Source organism: Heliangelus exortis, chromosome 21, assembly GCF_036169615.1.
Source record: "Heliangelus exortis chromosome 21, bHelExo1.hap1, whole genome shotgun sequence".
Classification (NCBI taxonomy): Eukaryota; Metazoa; Chordata; class Aves; order Apodiformes; family Trochilidae; genus Heliangelus; species Heliangelus exortis.
In genome coordinates this window covers 10,814,084-10,823,542 of record NC_092442.1, presented here as the reverse complement: position 1 = coordinate 10,823,542, position 9,459 = coordinate 10,814,084, and the positions used below count along the sequence as shown (strand labels likewise).

General features: G+C 39.1%; 1 long non-coding RNA gene across 1 annotated transcript in view; it reads left to right on the top strand.

Annotated features, from left to right (window-relative positions):
* Positions 1 to 257: 257 nt before the first annotated feature.
* The window catches only part of LOC139805960 (uncharacterized), a 163,820-nt gene continuing 154,618 nt past the window's right edge, over positions 258 to 9,459 (top strand). The window contains exon 1 of the long non-coding RNA XR_011730063.1: positions 258 to 378. This is a non-coding gene — a long non-coding RNA (uncharacterized lncRNA). The remainder of the gene's footprint in view (positions 379 to 9,459) is intronic.

Here is a 9,459-nt window from a genome sequence, read left to right as displayed (position 1 = left end):
GATTTTATCTGCTGGAGGCTTAGCCATTCTGAGTGTACTTGGACTCACACTCTGAATATTTTGTCTAAATGCTTATGCCTACTAATTTGAACCTTATGGCCATTTTACTATTGGAAGAAGGCTCTATGAAGTAGGTATTATCATCACACAATGCCTAGTATGTGCCATTATGAGATCTAGATGGCCACTGTGGGATAATAATTCACACATTGCTGGGACAAGCTGAAGTCTAATATGCAGGTTTCTTCTGCTAGGTTTTGAAATTGGTGCCACATGGAGCTCTGGTGCTTGCTGTAGGTGGTGCGAGAGGCAAGGTGCTGTCTTGGACGGACTGTGCTTCAGATGACTGTGTGATCTTGAACAAGGTGCCTCATTCCTGTAAGTACCTCATTCAGTTCTTGTGTTTCTTGAATGTAGCACAAGAGGTTGGATGGTCACTGTTCATCTGTGGTAGGTGCAGGGCCTGGACTAGCCCTTACAGCACAACGGGGCCAGTGAGACTTCAGCCGACTTAAAGGCTTCATTTATTGTCTGACTTACAACCATGCTGAGAGGATGGTCTTGGCAAAAAAATTGCATATTGCAAGTTATGCCTCCCGAGTAATGTAAGGGTATAACATCACTTAGAACAAGAGTTTGTGTTTTAGCGAGACATTAGAGGAAAAAAATCTGAATGTAACAGGAGTGTTTCTTTCCTTGCATGTTTCCTTGCTCTGAGTTTCCTGAGGGTTTCCTCTGCCTTTCTGTGGGGCAAAGCATGTTACTGAATGCAGCTGCTCTCCTGATGTAGCAAGCACTGAATTGTAGGCCATGTAATCAACAGTAATATATTTAATTGACTTTGCACTTGGCAACAAGTGTATTGCTATGAAAGAGATGGAAAGGACTGGACGTTTACTTGCTAGACATCTGTAGTCCCCCAAGATTGTGATAAATAGCAAGCTCAAAGCTGGCAGCCAGATAAATTGCTGGAATGAAAGCTCTTGGTCACAGTGGTTGTGAAGTAGGAATTGCTATTAATATTCTCTCACTGATACAGTTAACCAGAGTGCAATACTAGCATCTGGACTGGAAAGGCTATTTACCAAAAGGGGTTCCAGTGTGACACTTGGTGCTTTGACTAGACACTTTCTAAAGGGAAGCCTTTGCTGCCTCACATGGCACTTCCCAACAGGCGTGTTTAGGGGATATACTCATGTCAGGTTATAGATAACATTGAGATGAGAAGTGTTTTTGACTTTCTCAGTTTCTCCTACACCTGCAGACTATATTTGAGTGGTATCAGCTCTAGCAGTATTGTGACTTTGGCCAGCAAACAAAGGCAGCACTATTACATAGTATGTTTTCTACAAATTGCCGTTTTTCAAGATCTAAGGTTAGGAGACAGTTTATAAGTACTTTATATATCTTGTATTGACTGAGCAATCAAAATTGGGGTGATTTGTTTTTCTGTGTCAGCTAAAGATCAGGTTTTTGCTCTGTATTGCCTCCAAAGTGTCAGGAAAGCTTAGGTACTGTCAGCCCAAAGATGTCTCCTCAGTATCAAGTTATAGCACTGAGATAATGGATATTGGACATTTATCAGGTAAATTTTGAATTTGCTTCTAATAAATGTGACTGACAGTTAATCTTTACCCTCATTTAATAACAAAGGATTTGGTTTGCAGAAGTAATTTTAGTTGTCCATTTGCAATTTCTTATCACAGAGACAATCAGCACCATTGATTGTGATGTTAGAATCATTTATTTCTGAAAATCCATTACCATGTTAATTCTTCATTGGTATATAGCATTCAACTTTCATTTTTATTAAAGCATGGCCTTGAATTTTAGTAGTTCCCAATGGCTGGGGAAGCTGAAAGATGAATTGCAGGAGGGCTACTTCTTTTTAGAAAGGCAGTAAGGAGGGGTGTGGTTTGCTGTGATTTCATATTGAAGGCTAGAAGAGAACAAGGCCAAAAAAACTTTTTCTGTAGAGTCATTGGCACTGAAAAAGGCAGACATAGGGAAAGGTAGGAAATACACCAGCCTGTTGTGCAAAGCCGTTGGCTCAAGAGTAGTGATGTGAAACCAGAGAAATCTGGGAGGTGAGGACAAAAATTAACTCCTACAGCCAGATTCTCACACCTCTGCCCAAGACAAGTCGAATACTGTTTGATAGTAGAGCACAATGAAGCGATGATACCTTAGAAAACAAAGAGCATTTTGTTGCAAGGCACCTTAGGAGCTCCTTGGCCATGATGATTGGCATGTGGAAGAACCTATTAAATTTTTTACTTGTGTTTCTGTCTTGGTTTTCTCATTAAGCTTGACGTTTTCTTTAGATGCATGGATGTTTGTGCCTAGAGTCTCACAAAGCTTCTGAAGAAAGTGAAAAAAGTTTCTCTTTCCATGTTTGATGTCCTTACTCACTTTTCTAATGTGGACTCTTGACACAAGAGTGAAGTTAGTGGTCTGTCCTTTTGTTTGATGCAGTGTCCTTTTGAAGATTCAAGGAGGAAGAAGCCTTTGAGTATTATCTCTGCAAACAGCAGGTAGACCATAGGGCAGCCCAGAATCAAGGAATGCTCCCCAGTTCTTATGAGGATCATTTGGGGTTAATTTTGCGGGTAGATTTTTGTGTTGATTCATGAGATACTTGTGAGGTTCATAATGATGCTCCATGCTGGTATCCACAATGGCCCTTGACAAAACATGGTAAGCTCAAGCAGAGGTGGGGCATCTGCAGTTACTTCTAGGAGTGCTTTGACTTTTATCGTTTGAAAAAAACAGAAGGTGGTTTCTACCAGTTCTGTGAGTTCAGTAGTAGCATTTTGTCTGTAGACATTTGCTCCAATTTTTCAGCTTTGCTGTATTTTTTTCTTTTGTGGTGGAGTACTTGGCTTTCCTCAACAGATCTAGTCATTGTGAGAAATGATATTTTCTGCAGTAAATTCCCACAGTTGCTCACCACATGTTCTGACTAGTTTGCAGGTCATCCACTTCTCTCAGAACAGTTCATTAGTATGATTCCAGATGTAACATTTCCAGAAGTTAATGTAAATGTAGTCAGTGTTTTTGTAAGATAGTAACTGACTGGTGCTCCCTCTATAAAGCAATTTTCCTTTTACGCTCTAGTTGAATGCGTTCTCTATGTGAAAAGTGTCAGGGAACATTGGGTGAAACCTGAATAATGGCTGAAACAATGTCTTGCTTTTCAGCCATTTGCAGTTGCAGCCCCTTGGTAAATCTTTGTCTAGAAACACTCTATTTTAAACACTATAGATATTATAAATAGGGCCTGGCTAAATTTCTGCTGAGCCATATATATATATATATTACAGAGCTTCAAACTGCATCAAGCAGCTTACTACCAGCATTTTATATAGATGCAAATACCTCTTGTATTAATATTGTGACCATGAATAAAAGGAAACAATTATGTGGCATCCATGTAGCTGAAGTACTTCTACCAGAGGAGCAGGTCATTCCACTGAAGGACAGACATCATCCTGAAAGGAACAGAAGACCCAAGATGCAGTGCATTCATATGCTGGCCAGTAGATGGACATCTGAAAAGATTAAAGGCATCACTTGCACTGACTCAGAGTACCTGCTTGTAATATCTACAGGGCTACTGCTATATTTAGTACCACTGTGGGGCTCTGCTCCTTTCCATGAATCACTGTATGTGCCTTGAAAGGGTAAAGAGGAGTGTGCTTGAACTAAGGATACCTTAGGGCTTTTGTTAACTTTGCCAGCAGCCTCTCTTCAAGAGTGTCTGCTGGTATTGTGGGTTTAAAAAAAGATTTCTAAAATCTGTTACTAATCATGTAGCCAGTAGATGCTAGAACAATACAAGAGTATGTTTCTCTAAATGAGATTGAATTGGATCATGTCATTCATATCTAAGTTATATGAGGAGGTTTTGAGGGGAAAAAAATACTTAGATGGTATCTTAGTTACCTCCTGATGCCAGGATACCAAAGCTGTCAGCACTGGACAGGCTCTTCTAGTGATGTACACCATATCGTGTGGTCCTAATGGTACTGAGGCTCCCTCTGATACTGTTGATAGGTAGGTACAGGATGGTACTGTTCTCCTTTAGTTTTATTCCATATCCTGCTGTTTTTAAATCCCTCTGTCACAAATAGATTCTGTTCATGCAGAGCTGACTTTTGTCCTCTAGCTCCTAGTACTAGCTCCTAGTACTAACAGTTTGTCTTCTGCATTTCCACAGCAGTTGTCTGCTTGCATCTTGGGTAAACCAAGTCCCACGCATGCACCAGCTCATCCTTATTCACAAGTCTGATTTTCAATTTATATATCTTATACCCTTGTCTGTGGTCTGCTCTGATGTAGGATGTTTACAAATGCTGAAGAGTGAATAGATAAACTAACCTGAGAAAACTAGGTCTGAGTAGAGTCCTTTGAAGAATCACTTTGTATGAAGAGCTTGGCATTTAGGTAGGTTAGGTATTTTTTTTTTAGCATTTCTCATCTTTCTCATTTCTCATCTTTTCTCATCTTTCTCATCGCAGCTAGCATTTTTCATCTTGTGTTGCTTTTCACTTCAGTAATCATAATATACAGAAAATGTTTTTCTTGTTCCTTTTTCTTAAGGTAGTTTCTAGGTTTTCAAGTATTTTTTCAGGTCTTAAGAGCCTTAAGACTTTTACCAAGAGGAATAGCAAGCTTGCAGGTATAGTATTTTACTTTGTGATTAAGCCAACAGCCTTGTATTCCATCCCAAATTTTTTTGTTGAACCTTAACGGATGAGGTGGTGTTTCAACAAGCTTCTAAAATTAAAGAAAATTACATTCTGATACCATCACTTTAACATACCAGACTTTCACTGGGTATTTAATCTGAAGGCTGAAATGTTTGCAAAGTGCTGACTTGAGGTATTCCATATTGCAGCAGGTACAATGCAAATACTGCCAGGTTAATTGCTTCATGCAGCTGCAGTGGGGAGGGAGGATGGTTTCATACTGATATGTGTATTCCTTTCAGATCTCTGGGGTGGCATGGTTAGCAGTTGAGGAACATACTACTGTCTCTGCTTCTTTCCCAAAAGCAAACCTCTACTTATCATATTTCAATAGGTAATTATCTGAAAATATTAATCCTGGAATATTCAGAATATTTTTTCACTAAAATAATAATAATCAGCTACTTGTGGCCACTGAAACTTGGAGCAATTCTTATATTCCTTTAAGTATCAGAAACAAAGGTTGAGGTTTTTTTGAGCTATCTTCTAGAAATCCATGGTAAATGGCCTTTCAGCATTCGATAGGAAACAGCATAACCTCCTTATTTATTTACCCACATGTCTCCTGTTCTTTGTCATTATTGTATGAATAGATCGTTTCTACAGGCAGGAGCTTGTTATTAATACCAGGTGAACCAATTACTGCCACAGGAGCCAGTCACACTGCTTGTGTGGAGATGTAATGAAGCCTGGCATTTCAAACCCAGTGACCCCATTTATCTAAGCTGCAGTGATTCATAATGGAAAAATACAACCAACAGACTGAAGAAATACTTCTCACTTTTTTAAACATAGCATTTAAAAAAAATGCATCATTCTGCTGTGCCCCATCACCATATCTCCTATCCTATTGAGAGACTGGAGACTAAAGCAAATACTGCTAGTAGTGGATAAAGTTACCACTGCCTACTGAAGTGAAATAAAACTGCTTCATTCAATAGAATGTGTATTAAAATTTGTCTGCTGCTTTAACTGAGAAATTATCAGAAATTTTTCAAATTCAATTCTTCCCCTGCCAAAAATTTTTGATCTCTGAATCTCTGCAGAGTAGGAAGAATCTTTTTCTTTAGCATATTCTGAAAGTTTTGGCCATTGAAAAAGAGTTGTTATTTGTATTATAACACCCTGGCTGACTGATACTGCATTACCATCAGTAAATTTTCCCATGATAAACATGCAATAAAATAATAAATATGATAAATAAATTAAATAAATAAAAATATGCCTCAGTATACCAGTCCTCAGATCAGCAGTGAAATGACAAGTGACAAATATTTGCAAATCAGATACCAATGCATGTGCTTTTTTTCACCAGTCTCTTTCCTCTCTTGCTAACTCAAGTCAATCATGGACTTGACCTGCTAGGAAGCAGTAGCAATTTAAACAAAAAATGGCACAAATTAGGGGCTGGTGCCTTGGAGCTTTAACATGTCTTTTACAGAGCGTCGTTGAGAAAGTAAGAAAGATATAAAGCCATAGGAGGATTAATCAGCTTCCCTGGGCTCATAGGAAATGCACATCTGCTTTTGAACAAGGGTCTTCTTTCATTTTGTTTCCCTTCTGACCTGCATTCTAAAAAGCAAAGAGAAGTCTTGGGAGGCATCTTAAAACTATAAAAACTTAATCGTTTGGCTGACTGCAAATGGTATAAAGTGAGGATTTGTTTTCTTGGTCAAGCATTATGTATCAATGTATGTCTTTTAGGAATAAAAAGCTGCATTAGAAAACTTGTTAGTCATATTCTAGTACCTTGGGGGAACAGGAAGGTGTGTAGCAGAAGCTATCAAAAATTAAAATGCAGGGACTCTTGGCAGAGCAGACTAAAAGGGCTTTTGCCTTGCACTACATAAAAGGCATCACATCTGCTTGTACCTACTTAAAAGTATCCTGCTGGGAGAAGCTGCAGCTCCATAAATATATATACACACACATAAAACACTGCATCAGACACAGACTTCATCATAATAGGTTTGGACTCCTCCAGCAACATGAACTTTTAGAATTTTGAATGGAAATGGAATTGAAAGCTTTGCAGATATTAGCCTTTATCTAGAAAAAAATTATGTGACTTCTGTGACTACAGCCATTGAAAGAGCAATAATATAGCAGATAAAACATAAACCAGACAATTCAGAAGGGAGTCAAAGCCAAATAAATAATAAAAACCAACATGAAATGGTAAGATGTGTCCCACTCTGCTTCTCAAAAGCTAACTATAACAATATTATGTGGTTCCTTTTAATTGCATTTCATTGAAGATCTGTGCAATACTGATTAATTGATGAGGTGTGAAATGAATTTCCATTTCTGGTTGCTACAGGGAAGCACTGATGACTGCATGTGTGCTAGTGGAAGCATTGTTCAGCAGGTCTTAATTTTTGGTAAAGGTCCAACATTTATTTAAATACATTCTAAGTAGCTATGACTAAAAAACAGTAAGTCAAAATTATGTAATTACTGACTTTTCTCTCTAAAAAGTGTTTCTTGGAAAACACCTCCCTCCACCTTGCCTTTTTTGCTCTTCAAGCTTAGCTCTGTTGAGGGTGTTCTGCTTCAGGATGGAGATGCTCCCCTCTGCAGAACCTCACCAGTGTCTATTGTTCAAAAGTGCCTGGTGCTAATTTGCCCAGGAGTAGGCTTGTGCCTGGGTGAAGGGTAACCATAATTTAACTGGGTTTTAGTGGTCCATGAGCAATGCACTCCTGTTCATATGCAAAACATTAATGGTGAATAAAAGGAACTCAAGTGACATTGATGCTGGCTGATCTTTTAATTTTTTTTCTTGTTGTTCCTAAGTAGTAATTTCAATAAAGCTTTAAAGCTGCCTAGTGTTTTATTAAAACAGCTCTGCCAGTCATTGTTAAGTGCAAATGCATCTTCCTGGAAAGTTAGAGGAAATATAAATAATATGGGCCACTCAAAAGCCTTCTGTGATGGAAGAGTTGCAGGGAGCCTGGTGAACTGGAGGGGTTTGATGGGGACTTGGGTTCTCCTCAGGAAGGCCAAGCGGGTGCAGCTGGAGTTGTTTGCTTGGTGTTCACAGCTCTGAGGCTGCTCCTGCAGGGCCTGGGTGAGAGGAAGAAGTTGTTTGCTTTTTTCACTCATTCAGAATTACCAGAAAGTTCTTGTCACAGGAATTACCACCTTGCTTGGCAGCCATCTTGTTTGTGACTGCTTCCCCTTATAGTCCTGCAGAAGTTGCTGGTGCAGTTATTTGCTGTTAGTGGTCACGTATTCTGCTCAGATTTTTAAAGAATGGCTCAGTTGTGCATGCAAAGTGCTAACAGGGCTAATTTTGCTGCTCAGGTGCATTATCTCCTCTGTCTGTTACTCCCTTCTTTTGTTCTGAAGCTTTATCTGATTTCCTTCTCCTATTCCCTGATAGTATGTTTTATATTGATAGCCTTTAACAGCCTGTTCTGAGTGTTTAGTGGTCCTTTGTAGAAGGACTGTAGGTAAGTGGGTATTTGATTTTTTAGTGTTTAGTTAAATGCAAATTGAATCTAAAACTAGTGGCAGTTGAATATGAAATTGTAAGTTATGTATCTTTTTTATATGCTGCTATTTTTGAACTTGGAGACCTGTGGAAAGTAATGGATTGTAGCAGTATTAGGTTTGAACACAGAAACCCAAATTGAGACGCTCTAGTGGGGCAGGACTGTCTGTCTGTGTGCTGTCACTGCTGGCAGGGATCTTCCCCTCTTGGGTTTATTTGCAGTTGTGAACCAGGGTGTGATGGATGCCCGTCACATGGCTTGCAAATACCTGAAGGGTGCAGACAACAGGATAACAATTCTCTAGCAATAAAAGTCTCCTTTGAGACTGAATGTAAAGCGTAAAGAAGAGTGTTTTTAAGCTTGCTTTAAGCTGCGTTTTGAACAGAATTTTTGGTCAACAGCATAAATGCTAATTTGCAGTAGATTGCAGCATATTACAACTGGCAGTTCAGATACAGACTCATCTTCAGCTCTCCAGTGCTTTTCCACAGTAGAGGTGATTCCTTTTTGCTTGTTCGAATTGTCTGTGGTGTTCTTCAGTACAGTTCCCTCCCAGACAGAACCAACTGTTAAAAGTTACAATGTCAGGCTAAGACCCTAGGACAAATAGAAGAAAATGCTTTTTTTTGGTCTTTCATCTTTTGGATTGCCATTTCCAAGCCTTCACCTAAGCTCAGAACTGTAGAATAACGATGGCACATCCCCATTTCAGCTCACTGTATGGTGCTTGGGAGGGTCATTCCTACAACTTCAGTGGGGGAAAGCCTGATAATAGTCTTTCTCCTACTTACATCTAGGAGATAGCAGAACACTGGTTTTGTACATCAGGCAAAGGAAGAGACCATGTAAATATTTTGTCTGGCCTTGTTTGGCATAAATGATAACTTTTCCCACTGCCCTTTTCCAGAAATCATCCAATGTGCAAAGGGAGCTGAGCAATTTGCATTTTCTTCCATCTCTCTTTTCCAAATCTTCTCCCCATTTTTTTTCTTTGGGAGAAGTACTGGCAGTCTTTTTACACAGTGTATTTATCAAGTCTGTCTTTTACTGTCAGCTTGCCAGACAACCTAGTTAGAGATACAGAAGCAATTAAGGGATGAATATTTGAGTATAAGAATAACACTAAGGAAAGTTGCTGTTTTCTGCTGTCCTTAGAAGTCCTATTTGTTGGCAGTGTTCCTTTCACATCAGTGGTCACAGCAAGACGTAAC